Source organism: Neolamprologus multifasciatus, chromosome 15, assembly GCF_963576455.1.
Source record: "Neolamprologus multifasciatus chromosome 15, fNeoMul1.2, whole genome shotgun sequence".
NCBI classification, from domain to species: domain Eukaryota; kingdom Metazoa; phylum Chordata; class Actinopteri; order Cichliformes; family Cichlidae; genus Neolamprologus; species Neolamprologus multifasciatus.
In genome coordinates, this window is record NC_140453.1 from 35,813,459 (window position 1) to 35,828,711 (window position 15,253).

The 15,253-nt window shown below is 40.2% G+C and overlaps 4 non-coding genes across 4 annotated transcripts; all 4 read left to right on the forward strand.

Annotated features, from left to right (window-relative positions):
- The first annotated feature begins 2,367 nt into the window (after window positions 1-2,367).
- trnaq-cug (transfer RNA glutamine (anticodon CUG)) lies at window positions 2,368-2,439 on the forward strand. The gene has a single exon. It is a non-coding gene; the product is annotated as a tRNA-Gln (tRNA).
- A 1,048-nt stretch (window positions 2,440-3,487) lies between these two features.
- On the forward strand, window positions 3,488-3,570 carry trnal-cag (transfer RNA leucine (anticodon CAG)). Its single transcript has one exon. It is a non-coding gene; the product is annotated as a tRNA-Leu (tRNA).
- A 6,379-nt stretch (window positions 3,571-9,949) lies between these two features.
- trnal-cag (transfer RNA leucine (anticodon CAG)) lies at window positions 9,950-10,032 on the forward strand. Its single transcript has one exon. It is a non-coding gene; the product is annotated as a tRNA-Leu (tRNA).
- Window positions 10,033-11,773: 1,741 nt separating this feature from the next.
- LOC146502608 (signal recognition particle RNA) lies at window positions 11,774-12,072 on the forward strand. Its single transcript, XR_014869673.1, has one exon.
- Window positions 12,073-15,253: the final 3,181 nt, after the last annotated feature.

Here is a 15,253-nt window from a genome sequence, read left to right on the forward strand (position 1 = left end):
CTTTATTCCTCTTTTCCCGTAAAACCCTCTCTGTACACTGATAATCAGGTGGTTCTTAACACACTCAAATTCTGGTTTCAGTTTAGACGTCACTTTAATTTTGTAATGCCGTCTTCCTCGGGTCCTTTAAGCGACAACCATTTGTTTCCCCCTTCACTTTTGGACTCGACATTCTCAGTGTGGTGTGACAAGGGTATAAAACAGTTCAAACATTTATATGTGGATGGTGTTTTCGATAGTTTTCCCAACTTGTCTTCTCGTTATAATCTCCCTATCACCCATTTGTTTCGCTATTTTCAAATTCGAAATTTTGTTGCCAAGTGTTTCCCAGATTTCCCCTCTTTACCTCCAGAACAGCAGTGGGAAACTACGTTATCATTTATTCCTCATCACAGAGGAACCATTTCGAAACTCTATGATGCTATTCTGTCTTTTAGTAACCACTCTAATGTTAAGCTTAAGTGTACATGGGAAGGAGAACTACGAATTCGAATACATGAGGAGTCTTGGGAACAGGCTATAGCGAGGGTACGATCTTCCACCTCCTGTGCTCGTCTTGGACTTATTCAATTTAAGGTCATACACAGGGTGCATTTCTCTAAGTCTAGACTTTCTGAATTGTATCCAGAAGTGGAAAATAAATGTGATAAATGCCATGGTTCTCCTTGTCACCTTAGCCACATGTTTTTTCTGTGTCCTGAGCTACAAAGTTTCTGGACAGGGTATTTTGCTATTATGTCAACTGTTCTTGGGGTAACTCTTCATCCTTGTCCTCTGATTGCTGTATTTGGGATTCCTGTTCGCTCACTTACACTTGATTCCACACAAAAGGATATTATAGCCTTCACATCCCTATTAGCAAGACGTCTAATATTGTTGCATTGGAAGTCTGTTAAGTATCCTAGTAGTATCCTATAGTATTTCCCGGTGGCTTAAAGATGTCATGTTTTTTTTTTTTAAAGTTTATTTACTTAGGAAAATGAAGAAAGGTTGATTGTATTTTGGTAACTGCAAGTACTGTTGTTTTCTTTTTTCAATAACAATATTTTCAAAAAAAAAAAAAAAAAAGGTTTATCAGGAGTTGTCCACTGAGGAATTATCTTTTTTAAAGACACAAATATAACAATATATGATTATTATCTAACAGTATCGAGATAATTCCAGTCAGCTCGCTCAAATATTGTATTTAAAACAAGAACTATCATAAGGTGAGGTTTTTGATCATTTCAATCAATTTTTCCCTCTTATGAGCTAGAGTCTTTCTCTTCTTTTTTTCTCTTATGTATTTATTTATTTCTGTTTTTTGCTTTTAATTTTCTTTCCTTTTTCCAATTTAAATTGATTTGTAGTCATTTAGTAACTATAATCTGTCTTATTTTATCCCACATTTTTTTTCTGGGTTCAGTCTGGTATGGTGCTGTCACAGTGCAACAATCTGGTAGTCATACCTTTTTTTTTAGTAGGGCTTCCATGGTGTAATGGTTAGCACTGTGGGACTAGAATCCAGTGATCTGAATTCAAAAATTGGAAAGAGCTGCTTTTTGGAGGTGAAACCATTCTGCATGTCTTCTCTGGCACACCAGAACTGTGCTACAATTGTGTTTTCAGTGAGAGGTGTATAAAATCAAGCAGCTAACCATGACCTCTGTCTTTACAAATACTTGTCAATCACTATGTGGTGCTAAAGAGCTGTCTGAAATTCAGTTGTACACCACACAAAGTTACACGATGGGGTGTCTGAGTGCTGAGTTGTGCCTGTGCGTAATAGTAACACTCTCCTGACTCACTGACTCCACATCTCAAAAACTCCTCTGACTTTAACATCAGCATGAAAACTGGGAACTGCGAGCTCCCTCTTTGGATGTCATCACATTGACATTTTTCATTTTTTATCATGAATCCCATCTCATTGTTGAAACTCACTTTTGGCTGGGCCTTGACCTCTTCTGTGCTCTTCTGTGTTGTGCCATCCGCTTTGCCAGAGGTTGTAGATAGGTAGACAAATCTTCCCATATCATATTATTGTGAAGATGAGCGTACTCCCTAAAATCCTCTACTTATTTCAGAATATCCCTCTACAAGTACCTGTAGGTCTTTTTCTTAACTTAAAGAAAATTATTACCAATTTTATTTGGCAAAATCATCGCCATCGGCTTCGGTTAACTCTATTATATCTGCCATTTGACAGGGGTGGGCTTAAGGGTCCTAACTTTCAGTGGTACTATTGGGCTGCACAATTGTGCATGATGATATACTATTTCTCATCTGATCCACCTCCGGCATGGGTTTACATGGAACCGTTCTTACTTAATTCAGAATACTTTTTGGCAGGTTGCCACGACCTGACAGTATAAATGCTACAACAAGGGTTCCATGGTGTAATGGTTAGCACTCTGGACTCTGAATCCAGTGATCCGAGTTCAAATCTCGGTGGGACCTGAGTTTTGGGAGGTGAACCATACTACATGTCTTCTCTGGCACTTTGAATTTCTGTATGAATTGTGTTTTCAGTGAACGCCGTATAAAATCAAGCAGCTAACCATGACGCCTGCCTTTACAAAAGACTTGTCAATCGGTAAAGAGTAGTACTAAAGAGCTGTCTGAAATTCAGTTGCACACCACACAAAGTTACAGAGTAAAAGTCACAAACACGCTGCTGACTCAACAACTGTACAGCACTAAACCTCCTCTGTCTTTAACATCAAAAAACAAACATGAGCATCGTGGTATGGGTTTCCATGGCTGAACAGCAGCTATGTGTTTTGTGAAGTATAATCTTTATGTCTTCCAAAGTAAAGTTTTAAGCCCCACTTGTTTTAAATCTGCAACATGTGTAACAGCAGCATGCCATGAAAATTTGATGATAACACGTGCATGCTTATGGTCGCCAAACAATTATGTATGTAAACATCACTTATCTGACTAAACTACGTTGAGCTAATGCAGATTTTATTCTTATTTTATTGGTGAGGAGAGAGGATGGAACCAGAAATGCATTTATCCCCGTGTTCTGTGTTGATGAAAATCACCCAACAGGAAAGCAGCTGGGCATTCATTTGAAACCAGTTCACAGGTTGGGCTGTGGTTCCCCCTCTAGTGTCTCTGCTTGAACTTTCAACTGTGAACCTCTTAGATCCAACCTTCCCAACTGCTCATCTCGCAAAAGATAAAATGGAAGAACCCAGAATGTCTTTTTTTTACCTAATTTTTATACCTGCTCACACTTTTTCACGCTTCCTTCACAGGACGTCACATTTCACACTTTGGCCATCCAATCAAGTTGTTGACATCTAATCATTCCTGTCCACCCACACCTGATCTTTCTATTTTGATGTGACTTACAACATTTAACACAAACTTTTAAATCAATATATTTTCTTTGTAAGTATTTTTCATTTGTTTTTTATTACAAGCACTTAACATACAAGAATGTCGTATGGAAATCAGCAACTGCGCTGGATTATTCACCAGTGGTAAGCTCCAACATGTCAGGATGGCCGAGCGGTCTAAGGCGCTGCGTTCAGGTCGCAGTCTCCCCTGGAGGCGTGGGTTCGAATCCCACTTCTGACAATTGTATCTTTGCACTTCTTTCTTACTGCTACTCATGGGTCTTTGATCAGTGGTTGTTGATCAATGGTCATGAGAATTTGCATAATCATGATGAAGGAACTGACCTCCAAGCCCACTGTTCCTTCAGGTGGCTGCTTTCAGTCATTATGCAAATATACTGTTTATAAGATTGGGGAAACCTGCAGTCAGTTGAGACTGAAGAAGTCACTTGGATGAGTGACGAGACGTTTCTCCCACTGAAAACGCTACATCCAGATGAACAGAATCAACCTTTGGAGACTTCTTACTGTTGTGACAAAATACACTTGAAACTGGCAACTATGAGAGTTGTGCACTGTTCATCCCTGACAGCAGTGGATTTTGTAATCATGCACAATGTAACAACATTCTAGATAATTGCAATAAAATTCACTAGAGGGTGGATTTGTTCACACTGTCACTGATGTGCTAAAAACCTGATTTTGTGAAGTCAAAACTTTCAGCAAGTTGAAACAATCTTTATCTTTTACTCCAACTATCCCAAAATAAGGACTGGTCCTTCCCACGTGATGGTATGAAAATATGAAAGGCTGTCATCATTCCAGATGTTTACTGTGTAAATGTTTGTTTGAATGGTTTTTTTTTTCTCTCTTTTTTTTTCTACCTTGCCTTGCTTGGTATCATTCTTTTCAGCACAACCTCACGTGTCTGAATTTACAGTTATTTTTTCATTGACATATTGTATTAACACAACTTTTCTGAAATCACACAAGAACATAAAATCCTAGTAGTAGTTATTTTTTCTTCTTACTGTAAAACCACAGACATGTTTAGTAAATTATCTTCATAACTTGAAATGCAAATAGAAATTGTACATTTTTAAAACTTATGCAAAGATTTTGTCCATAAGTTTACAAATTTTGTAAACAACAAAGTTTTATATGACTATTAATCTAAAAATGCAGCCAATGCATCTGCCGTTCTTTTTCTTGTACAGCCATTTAAAAATACTACGACAATAATGCTGATATGATTTGTTGTGGTTCCACGGTGCAATGGTTAGCACTCTGAATGCAGCGAATCCAGTGGGATTCGCTTTTGGGATATGAAACCATAGTGCATGTCTTCTCTAGCACATTGTGCTTTCAGTCAGAGGTGTATAAAATCAAGCAGCTAATCATGACGCCTGCCTTTAGAAACACTTGTGAATCACGAAAGAATGGTACTAAAGAGCTGTCTGAAATGCAGATGCACACCACACAAAGTTACACAGTGGGATGTCTGAGTGCTGAGGTCCCTTGTGTGTAAAAGTCACACTCTGCTGACTAACTGCACAGCTCAAAACCTCCTCTGAATTTAACATCAGCACAAAAAAAAACATTAGTAACTCAATCAGTGTGTTACCTTTAACCTTTTGCCTTTTACCCTTTCATTGTAGCATGAGCCCCATGCATTACGGTGACATTAAAAATTCCAAACAGCACCTGATATCATCTTATACATTCAATTCATGTTGCTGTCACAGAATTGATAATATGTCAGGTATACCTGACTTTACATCCCACAGAAGCCTCATCAGCCCTTCTTTGTCTTTTTCATTCACTTCAAATATTACATTTCTGCCATAACCTCGATAACAACAGCTGTCTGGAATTTTTACTGTCGCCACAATGCAACTTGGCAAGAGTTAGGATGGCCGAGCGCTCTAAGGTGCTACGATTAGGGCACACTTTTTCCTGGAGGTGTGTTTTCGAGTCCCACTTCTGTTCTGTTTCACATCTGCCAAGTAGGCAGTATTCACTTCTGAGGTTGCGCTGTTCTTATGTGAGATACCCTTATTAGTGTATCCACAGACGTGCTTGTAACACACTCCTTATCCATGCACTCTTCCGGCTTCTGTAATGATGGAAAGAATTGGTGGCTGAATTTCTTGAGTCTAGCTCCTCTCTTGTATTAGAGCCTACAAGGAGTACATGACGATCATTACAACAACAAAACCATGTACTAGGCCATTAATATATAAATAAATAATAAATAAATACATTTTTATTTATAAAGCACCTTTCAAGACAGAATCATAAAATGCTGCACATAAGAGTCATAAAAAGATTTAAAAAGAGAAAATAAAACAGGCAAAAAATGAACCAAAAGCAGTTTTAAAAAGCTTCATTGCTACAGAAGCTCCAGGAAAACATCAAATGGGCAAGAATGGAGTTTAGGCGAAGTAAATCTTGCAGCATCTCCATCCTAAAAGGAAAACTGACAGCCAAGCAATTCTATATCAGTGGAGAACCAATTCCAAAAGTCTAAGAGATGTCCATCAAGAGCCTGGGACGGTGGTATAATGTAGGGGTGATTTTAGCCCATTTTTGGGGGTGCTTAAGCACCCCCAAAATGAATCAAATCACCCCCAAAGATTTCTTACTTTTTTTTTGACAATATATGCTGTTTGGGTGACACACTACTAAAAATTTAAAAAGCATACAGTACTGTACTTGTTTGAGACGTAACATTTTAACAACAAATGTATAGATAACCCCCCCTCCCAAAATGGTTTGTTCCAGCTCGCCTCTCCCCTGCTCTGGCTCTAGCACCGTTGCTGCCAGAGCGATGGTGGCTGAGACGCAGCGGAGAGGAGGTGTGAGTGCCTGGCTTAAAACAGGACATATTAGCTGCATTAAACTTTCAGTTACTTTTAATATAGTTAGGTAGGAGTCAGACCATGTTTCCTTTTAGCTGAAAAACATTACACCAGGTAACTCTCAGTGTTGAAAACGTGTTTTGCGACGATGTTTGCTACCCTACAATCCGTCCTGCTCTGTAGTAAAATCAGTGACATTTGACCGTCCTGTTGCTCCCATTGACATTATCTAAAACTTAAAATTGTTCGTAGCCTGCTGTTGTTACCACTGTCCTGTTTGAAATGGATACTAACTAGCTAACTGACTGAATGCCCATTAACCTTATAACTCCTGGTGTGTGTGTGTGTGTGTGTGTGTGTACAGAGAGACAGCCAGGTTCATAATGGATATAAGGAAGTTTAAGTTAACGAAGTAAAAGTGTAAAATCAAATGATCCATCAATCAAGAATAATGTTGGATCAGTGTTTCAATATTTATATAAAACACATCTTTTATGTGTTTTGGTTATTTGCCTTTTGCTTGAAAGTACACTGAGAGAGGACTTTTTATTAGTGATCTTATTAGAATTTTTTTCATATTAATGTAATTTATCATCTAATTGAATCTATTTGTGTATGATTGTCAGTCCAAAGAGGGAGAGAGGAAAGAGGGAACGTGAGGAGAAAGTACAAGATCAGGAAGAAGCAGGTAAGAAAACAGACAGGGAACAGTGACAGGCACAACAGAAACTGTTAAACTGGCAAAGAAAAAAAAAACACAACTTAATTTACTCACAATCAGGAAGTTGTGTTCTCCCTATATTAAAGCTGCTATACAGAATCTGCAAAACAAACTGGGTTGAAAGTTTTTTGACCCTCTTTAACAACATTCCAACTTAACATTATCATTGATCGGGGAGATTAAAATTAATGATATATTTTTATGTGGTTCAGCCACAACTCTACTAAAACCTCAGCCAGTAATAGGTCGGCCAACTTTTGGACCGTCCAGTTGTCTGTATGACTGCTGCAGTACGTACGTCACATTTGCTCACTATCAGAAAGAGCCAAACAGCCCTGGTGGAGTGAGGAGCTGTAAAGAGAAGCAGATGCTCTGTTTATATTCTAGAAATGTTTTAAGCTTGTTTCAAAGATTCTGTACAGCAGCTTTAAATGTTTTCCAAAAGCACACATACACTTATCAGTGTTTCTCAAACCTTTTACAGTGTGTACCACCTGATAAAAAATGTCAAGCTCTCCTAAGTACCACTATGAAAGCATGAAAGTCATAAATCTTACAACTAGGGATGCACCGGTACCGATACTGGTATCGGTATCGGGGCGATACTGTAAAATGTGTGTGTACTCATACTCGTAAAAGTTAACGGATACCATGAACCGATACCAACTTATTTCATTAATCAGAGGGTGGCTTGTCATTTCTGTTGTAGTTTTTTAGATTGGCCACTAGGGGGACATCCCGCGCTAAACAGGCACAGGGTTAGGCGAGTGAGACTGGCAGCTCCAGATGAAAAATGTCAAGAGAAAATCCACGGGCAGTTAAAATAACAGAGGCTCTGACTCATTTTAATGCTCTGGATGACCAGCCAATGCCGGTCGTGGAAAACATAGGATTGCACCGTCTTCTCAGCATACTCGAGCTGCGATATGACCAACCGCCCACACATCAGGGAGATAATGGTGCCAAAACTTTCTAAAGAGGTAAAGACAAGCAGTGTGTGCGCGATGTCAGTTCTTGGTTTAACGGCACAGTGGACTGATGATCCACGGGCAGATGAGGAGTTTGTTTGTCAATGCCAAATACTTTCGTTCTTTTGTTTGTTTGTTTACAATATGGACACTGCAACAATTTAAAAGTTTATTTTATTCTCAAACCTAATTTGTATTTATTTTATTCCAAACAGAAGTGTTTATTTATTATTCTGAAAGCTCGAGACAGTGCCAATAGTTCAGTGATATTTTGTAAAATTACAATGTGGAGACTAATTTAAGAGAAGTGCTTATTTTTCACTTTTTTTTTTTCACAATTTTTTTTGTGGTCATTTTTATTAAGATATTATTTATTATCAGCAGAGAATAAAATAAAGCCTGTCTTCCAATTCATTGCATTTGTGTGTGTGTGTGTTTGTGTGTGTGTGTGTGTGTGTGTGTTTGTGTGGTAGAAGTATCGGTTTTTGTACTCTGTATCGGCAAGTACTCAGATCCAAGTATCGGTATCGTATCGGTTTGAAAAAATTGGTATCGTTGCATCCCTACTTACAACACAAAATTATTATTATTAAATTAGTAAAATTAGTGTCTGCAATAAAGATTTTTTCATACATTGTATACATTCTACCACAGGCAAAGTTGCCTCCATTTTTATAGTTTTTATTAATATTTTGTAATAATTGATTCTGTTTTGGGAGTGTTTTTTATGTATCTGTATTATATTATACATACACATTAAAAGTGAACCTCTGTCCAAAAAATGCACTCAGTTTACTTCTTACTCACTATGAGCATCATTCATTATTCTCCCCCGGTAATTAAGGTTAGGATTTTTTTCTATTCCAATCCATTCTTCTTTTGCAGCATTTAAATAACCTTAATCAGATTTGATGGTTTTGTTACAGACTAAAGTGTTTTGCTTTTCTTTTACAAATGTGAGGATTAAATTGTGTTAAAATGTACAAAACAGTGATGTCATGTTTTGTGACGAGGACCCCGGCACAGAGAGACTTGAGGAATTTAAGAATCTTATGATTTAATAAAGAAATTTGCAGACTTGCACAGAGATGGTAAAATTATGATGACTGATAACGGAGACGAAGACAACAGATGATGAGGACAGGGAGGAACAGGGGTTTAAATGCACCAAAGTGACAGTCAGAGAGAACTCGGGACAACATTTAAGGATGCAGGGACTGACAGAGACAGGTTTATCTTGCCTGGCTGGGCAGCTCTCTGGGTGCTCAGCACCCCCAAAGCTCTGATCCTAGACTCGCCCCTGGTATAATGTAGACCTCAATGATACCTGGCAACTTGAAAAACTAAACAACAACACTGCACTCCTTGAGTGAGGCTTGAGATGTCACTCAAGGACTCCCGGGACCCCATAGTGAGGGGCACTGCTCCCACCCTAGCAACAGGGGGGAAGTGGTACCCAGCCACGTCTGTGCTACAGGCCAAATCGGCCCTGAGCCATAATGACGTGGTGGGTCGCGTCCAACAGGGCAGAGAAGGATTAGTAGGACATTTTATTGGTGAGGAGAGGATGGAACCAGAAATGCATTTATCCCCGTGTTCTCTGTTGATGAAAATCACCCAACAGGAAAGCAGCTGGGCATTCATAAACCAGTTCACAGGTTGGGCTGTGGTTCCCCCTATAGTGTCTCTGCTTGAACTTTCAACTGTGAACCTCTTAGATCCAACCTTCCCAACTGCTCATCTCGCAAAAGACAAAATGAAAGAACCCAGAATGTCTTTTTTTACCTAATTTTTATACCTGCTCACACTTTTTCACGCTTCCCTCACAGGACGTCACATTTCACACTTTGGCCATCCAATCAAGTTGTTGACATCTAATCATTCCTGTCCACCCACACCTGATCTTTCTATTTTGATGTGACTTACAACATTTAACACAAACTTTTAAATCAATATATTTTCTTTGTAATTATTTTTATTTGTTTTTTATTACAAGCACTTAACATACAAGAATGTCGTATGGAAATCAGCAACTGCGCTGGATTATTCACCAGTGGTGAGCTCCAACATGTCAGGATGGCCGAGCGGTCTAAGGCGCTGCGTTCAGGTCGCAGTCTCCCCTGGAGGCGTGGGTTCGAATCCCACTTCTGACAATTGTATCTTTGCACTTCTTTCTTACTGCTACTCATGGGTCTTTGATCAGTGGTTGTTGATCAATGGTCATGAGAATTTGCATAATCTTGATGAAGGAACTGACCTCCAAGCCCACTGTTCCTTCAGGTGGCTGCTTTCAGTCATTGTGCAAATATACTGTTTATAAGATTGGGGAAACCTGCAGTCAGCTGAGACTGAAGAAGTCACTTGGATGAGTGACGAGACATTTCTCCCACTGAAAACGCTACATTCAGATGAACAGAATCAACCTTTGAAGACTTCTTACTGTTGTGACAAAATACACTTGAAACGGGAAATTCTATATCAGTGGAGAACCAATTCCAACAGTCTAAGAGATGTCCATCAAGAGCCTGGGACGGTGGTATAATGTACACCTCAATGATACCTGGCAACGTCTGTGCTACAGGCCAAATCGGCTCTGAGCCATAATGACGTGGTGGGTCGCGTCCAACAGGGCAGAGAAGGATTTGGTCTTGGCAACCTCAGTGGCAACAGGCATTTGTAACTGAACGTCAAAAAATGGTGGTGGAGGAGGTGTGTCGAAAGGAGGAAACAGTAAGACGCCCCAGAGCCATAGCGCTGGCCAAGCAGGGTCACTGGATGAATTGGGAGAGTGTTGAAAAGAGAAAACTCTTATGGAGTGAAATCTGATTTTTGGGGGGTGAAACCATACTGCATGTCTTCTCTGGCACATTGAATTTCTGTATGACTTGTGCTTTCTGTGAGAGCTTTATAAAATCAAGCATCTAACCATGACGTCTGCCTTTACAAAACACTTGTCAATCACTAAAGAGTTCCTTCACTTGTCAGTCACTATGTGGTACTAAAGAGCTGTCTGAAATTCAGTTACAACCCACACAAAGTTACAGATTGGAGTATCCGAGTGCTGAGGTGGGCTTGTGCGCAAAAGTCAAAAACACTCTGCTGACTCTCTAACTGCACAGCTGCAAACCTCTTCCGACCTCAAAGTCAGCACAGAAAGTGGGCGCCACGAGCTTCGTAGTATGTGTTTACATGGCTGAACAGCTGCTATATTCGAACAAACGCCTCCAGGGCAGACTGCGACCTGAACGCAGTGCCTTAGACCGCTTGGCGACCAAAAACCTGCACAAGTTATAATTACGTGACATGCAGTATGGTTTCACCTCCCAAAAAGCAGGTCCCACCGAGATATGAACTCAGATCGCTGGATTCAAAGTCCAGAGTGCTAACCATTACACCATGGAAATGAAATGAAAATGTGGGAACTGTCAGGTCATGGCAACCTGCCAAAAAGTATTTAGCCAAATGATCAGTATTGATGACATTGTAGATTATTGGCTACAATGTTTTCCATGGCTGAACAGCTGCTATATGTGTTATGAGAAGGATAATGTTTGTTTCTTCCAAAGTATCTAACAGTGGTAACCTCCACCAAACTGACGCTGCAATGTCAGAATGTCTGAGCGGTCGAAGGCGCTGTGTTCACGTTGCAGTCTCCCCTGGAGGCGTGGCTTTGAATGCCACTTCTGACATTGAAGCTTTACTCTTCTTGATATTGTGACAAAATACTCTTGGGTTAACCACGAGCTTTCTAAAAACTTGCATATAACAGTTGTGCACCATTCATTCCTCATCTTTGCTGCCCATCATTACAACTTTGCTAATGATGGGCTGCAGGTTAGTGTCATGATGTCACCTCAGACATAGTTAAAAGCCCTGTTAACGTAGCTGCTTCTCGCCGGGTGCGGTGGCGTGTGCCTGTAATCCAAGCTACCGGGAGGCTGAGGTTGGAGGATCGTTTGAGCCCAGGACCTCTGAGCTGCAGCAGGCTATGTTGATCGGGTGTCCGCACTAAGTTCGGCATTGATATGGTGATCCTGGGGGAGCCTGGGACCACCAGGTCACCTAAGGAGGGGTGCACCGGCCCAGGTTGGAGACGGAGCAGGTCAAAGCCCCCGTGTTGCTCAGTAGTGGGATCGTGCCTGTGAATAGATGCTGTAGTGCAGCCTGAGCAATACAGCGAGACCCAATCTTTATATACATCCTTATACCTGTCTCTACCTCACACAGCAGCCTCATCAGCACGTCTTGGTCTTTTTAATTCAAGTCCAAAACACTCACAAATCTGCTGCTCTGCTTGTCCTGCACTACCCCCACCTGCAGGACAGCTGCAACTACATCCTCCACCCTAAACACGCCAACGCCCAGCAGGTAGAGACAAACTCAAAGTAGGACATTTTATTGGTGAGGAGAGAGGTTTTTGTTTTTATCCAGCTCCACCTGACCCAACATGGCCTGCAGCAGGCCCAGATTGGACTGATCCCCGCTTAGAGAGGCAACAGGGGATTCTTCCAGCTCTGAACCCTGGGAAACACACTTCCTGGCTCTGCTGGTGTGATTACCGATCCAGTCTGTTCAGCATATAAAAGAAGAACAACACTGATTTTCTGACATGATCTCATCTTCAAACAGAGTATTTCATTTTGGAGAAAATCCATCCCTTGCAGATATTACCTGACTTGCTCTGAGGCGGATCAGGATTAAGAACCTGAGAAACCAGGACTGATGTTTCCTCTCTGAACAGCCACGGTGGCATTGAGAGCTGAAATGACATTAGATAAGTGTTTATGTTCACCTCTAATGCCAGATATATAATAAACGATTTCAAAGAAAGTTCATATTTGCTGTGTTTTTTAAGCCGTTTCTTCTGCAAACCACTTTGCAACCAACCTTCTTTTTCAATTTGCCAATTACTTCTATGTGGACGCTGGGTTCGGAACTAGCTGGGAATCTTTGATTTGAACATTTTAAGGTTCAGGTATTTAATATGTAACTGTAGTTAGATTTGTTCTCATGAATCGAAGAAACAACAGAAAACAAAAAAGTACAGCAAAAAATACTGACAACAAAACTTAACACTAATTTTGGCCATCATATAATCCACAAATGTGACTTTTTAAATCTTGTCGTTTTCACAGTTTGGGACCAGAAACCTTTGTCCGGGAGGAAGAAAACGATTCTCACTGTGTGAAGGATCATCAAGAAAAATTAAACCAGCTGACCGCTGTAACTGTCTGGTGTACAGAAAATTTCAGCTGTGGTTCTCCAATCAGCCTTTTAGACCACTTAACAATCTGAGAGAGTTTCTGCTCTTTTCAGATAACTATCCAAACCACAACACCAAGGAAAAGGACAAAACAGATTCATTAAAAGCACGGTGAAATAAAACCATCATGGTTTTATCAACGTGGAAACAAAAAAGCCTTCTTAAAGACAGGAGCCGCTGGTGCCCCTTTCTGCACACAGCTTCAGTGTTCCGCTCCAGCTCTGTCGTCCGCTGCTGTAACCCTGCCTGAGAGGCACACCAAGTCATGTTTTATCAGCATAGCTGGACTAACAATAACCTAAGCCCAGTCCCAAATGCAGGGCTGTAGCCTCCTCTCTCAGAGTCATGGTTTCAGCAGTGAGAGCATCAATGAGCCTCTGCTGCTCTTTCAGCTCCTCCTCCAGTTTTCTCCTCTCCTGTGCCTCCTTCATCTTCCCTCTAACACATTACAGGCAGACAGTGATTTAAACACATATAGCAGACTGCAAATATTTGCATCAAAGCAAACCTGCGCTAAAATTTAAAAACTGATTCTATTTATTGCTGCTAGTAGCAGCAGCAGCTACGCTCAGATGATCAAGCTAAATTTCTGACACTGTCACAGTTTTATTCCACACCACACACTGTGATGCAGGACCAAACTGAATTATAGGAACTGAGGTGAGATGACAAAGCTTTGAGAGCAGCTCCATGAAAATATAAGAATATCAGTGTTATCCTTCAACCTCTTAGTAGCTGCACATATAGAATAAATTTCAAAATCCTGCATCACCTCAGTCTCAAGTGACAAGACTTGGCATCAGACCTTGAGGTCAAGGTCACGAAGATGCAAACTTTTTCAAGACTTGTACTAGATGTATCTATGGTATCAATTTGAAAATACAACATTGCTTCGTTTTCAGGTTATTGTATTTGCAAACCTGGGCGTCCATGGCACGCAGGCAGGTGGCAAGGTGAAGGTGGGATCCTTGACCTTTAAAAGGAAGCAGGAAACAAAGAGAAGATAACTGACTGAAGATGAGCTCGAGCATGATCACAGACAGTGAAGCACAGAAGACGGAAGCACATGAAGGGATATAAAGAAGCAGTCTAAGTCTAATTAAGAAGCAGAAACCACTGTGAGTCTATTTCAACCTCGTTAGTTTAATATTAAAGCGACAGCAGGTGCAAAATGACAAAACTCTGAAGCAGGGAATGGCTTGGCAGACTGTTGTTCTCTCCTGATCCCTGCTGACGGATTTTTGTCTACCTCTGATTTTCTTTGTGTCCATCCCACCAATTCCAGTGGTCTCGGGCAAATGCCAGTTCAATAAAGGGAGAAATTTCAGAGATGAATTCTTCTGCGTCTCTTTCCGTTATACGTGTGATGTCTTATCCTTCATATTTTGTTCTGACATGTGTTTGTAAGCCACCATGGCATTTTCTGGCCACACACTGAGTTTGTTTCCTCAATTTGGCTCTTATCAAATTTACAAGGGGATAAAACTAAACTGAGACTAAAGTTACACTGAAATAACAATGCTTCTCTTTACTCTGTGTTGCCTCTGAAGTATAAAACCCAGTGGGAAACACAATCAGGTTTGTCTGCAACAATCCAGCATCACGCAGCGTGAAACTAAATGTGACTGTCTTAAAAACAAGAACCACATTTTCTTTGCTTTCCAGGAGTTCTGTTATCCTCGCTTATTGTGGATGTAAAGACCTGATACAGCTGTTTGTAAGACAACACATTTATGGTTATTCCTGACATACAAAGTGTGCAACAGACACATTACATATTTATTTATGATGTGCATTAATGAGGAAAAGGACAGAATTTCTTCTGAATTTCCACTTTCATTGATTTCCACCCGTAATATTTCATTTCCCAACATTTTCACATGGAACAGTTTAAAAAACCCATAATACTATCATATAAACTGCAATATTGAATAAAACAAGGAGTCAAACAGAAAAGCAAACAAACCAAAAATGGTTTTAAATCCCGATTTGTATCAGCTACCTGTTAACCTATATTAGTTCCTTTCAGATTAATCAAAGTTTCCTTTAGTTGTTGTTCTAACTCTCTGATCAATACAATCCACTCAGTTCTATCGATTTAATTTAACCTG